This window comes from Gavialis gangeticus, unplaced genomic scaffold (genome assembly GCF_001723915.1).
Source record: "Gavialis gangeticus isolate Ggan-Ray unplaced genomic scaffold, GavGan_comp1, whole genome shotgun sequence".
Classification (NCBI taxonomy): domain Eukaryota; kingdom Metazoa; phylum Chordata; order Crocodylia; family Gavialidae; genus Gavialis; species Gavialis gangeticus.
In genome coordinates, this window is record NW_017729034.1 from 15,115,245 (window position 1) to 15,117,370 (window position 2,126).

General features: G+C 55.3%; 1 protein-coding gene across 1 annotated transcript in view; it reads left to right on the forward strand.

The window, feature by feature from the left end:
- The first annotated feature begins 1,354 nt into the window (after positions 1-1,354).
- Positions 1,355-2,126, forward strand: part of SYCE3 (synaptonemal complex central element protein 3) — an 11,483-nt gene continuing 10,711 nt past the window's right edge. Inside the window, exon 1 of the mRNA XM_019526773.1 lies at positions 1,355-1,464. The gene's annotated coding sequence lies outside the window, so the exon portion shown is untranslated. The remainder of the gene's footprint in view (positions 1,465-2,126) is intronic.

The following is a 2,126-nucleotide window of genomic DNA, read 5'->3' on the forward strand; positions in this document are numbered from 1 at the left end:
CCAGCAGAGGGCAATGAAAATAGTCATGGGGCTGGGACACATGACTTCTGAGGAGACGCTGAGGGAACTGAGCTTTAGTCAAAAGAAAAGACTGAGAGGGGATTTAATAGCAGCTTTCAACTACCTGAAGCGGGGTTTGAAAGAGGATGGAGCTAGACTGTTCTCAGTGGTGGCAAATGACAGGACAAGGAGCAGTGGTCTCAAGTTGCAGCAAGGGAAGTTTAGGTTAGATATTAGGAAGAATTTTCTCATTTGGAGGTTAGTAAAACACTGGAATAGGTTACTCAGAGAGGTGGTGGACTCTCTATCCTTGGCAGTTTTTAAGACCCGGCTACACAAAGCCTTGGTTGGGATGATCTAGTTGGGGATGGTCTTGCTTTGAGCAGGGGTTTGCACTAGATGCGACCTCCTGAGGTCCCTTCCAACCCTTGTTTTCTATGAATCTCTGACAAAATGAGATTGAGCAAAATGGGACTTACGGTCTGACCCAGTAAGTGACATTTCTTACGTTCTAAACTCTGACGCGCTTTGTACAGAGGACAAGAGACACCTACCCTATTTTAATACATGTGTATCTCCTTCCTATTCCTATGCTGCCTGCAGCCAAAGCATTACGGCAACCCTGTTACTTATTATCTCTGGAAACACAAATAATGGCTCTTTGCAGGTCCTTGAGGGTCACTTCAGGGTATGCCCCGCCTAGGGTCTGCCCCTGAGCCTTCTGAGGCATACAGCGGGCCAGGCGGGTCCAGGGCCCCTGGATTTGCAGCGGGGAAACGCAAGGGCTGCGGACCCGTGGGCAGGCTGCCTCCTTTAGCCTCCAGCGGGGCCGGGGAGCCTCGGATCAGAGGGGATCCGATGCATCTGAACCTGTGTTGCTTTAACCCCCCTCCCCCCACACACACGCTCGTGGCGGGATGAATTGGCGCTTTGTTCCCAGGGGCTGTTTCCTTCCCCGGCGGTTGCAGCAGGGATGTTCCCAGCTGTCACTGCGAGCACAGCAGCATCTGGCAAAACCGGGCTGGATCTCCTGAGCACCCCGTGTCGGGGCACGGGGAAGGCCGGGTACGACATCGAGGATAAGCCTATGACCTTCCGCCACGGCGGCGTCCCGGCAATGCCTCTCCTCCCCATTCGCGGCGCCCGCCCGACCTAATGCCTCGGGTCCCGCCACCCGTGCTACGTGGGATTTATGGGGGACGTGAGACGGGGGACCGAGGGAACTGGGCGGCAATCATTGTGGGTGCCGTCCCCGCCCGCTCGCTTTGTGTCTCGTTTCCGCCTTCTCGAACTGGCAGACATGTCACAGAGCCGGGGGCGGAGCCGGGCAGGGCACTGTTGGTTTTGGCGGGAAAGGGGGAGGGGAGGCGTTGGCGGCCGTTGGAGGGGTGCTGCCTGAAAGGGACCTCACCCGGGGAGGGGGCTCAAGGGACCCCCTCAAGTGGAGGAGGGAAGGTGTTTAGGGTCAGTGATCCCCTGCGCAGTAAGAAGGGTCTGGTGGGAGCTAGAGAGGGGATTCCCAAATGGGAGGGCGGGTGTGAGGGATTTGGGGGGGCAGGTAAAGGGAGCTCTCCTGGGGTAAAGAGGTGTTGAGGGGTCAAAATGAGGAACAAAAGCAGTTTGGGAGTGGCAGAGAGCATCCTCCCAGGGTTTGTCCTCCCTCTCTCTGAGGAGGTAGAAGCAAATCAATACAATATGCCGTGCCTGTCTGTGGATAGATAATTATGTCCCCAGCACTGCTGCCATCACCATCCTGTGGCAGCAGCATAGTGCACAAGTGCCAGGGGCTGGAACCCTAGCACCTACCTACCACCTTTTCATGCCCTGGAAATGGTGCATGGCTCAGGCAGTGTCTACACACAGCTGCTTTTTGCAAGGGCACTGGCTGCTGTTGAACAGACTGGGGCAGGTGGCTGAGTGTCTTCATGAACCTTCAGTTACTTGCCAGGTGGCTGCAGAGGTCCAACTCAGCTGGGCAGAGGTGCAGTGATGTTGCCAGCAGGGAGATGAGGGCTCTGTAGAAAGTGTTTATCTCACCAGCAGAGAACTAGCATATCTTGGACCTCTGTGTATTAATACAAGCTTGATGTAATGTTGTGATGCAAGAAAAAGGGCTTACTTAGGAG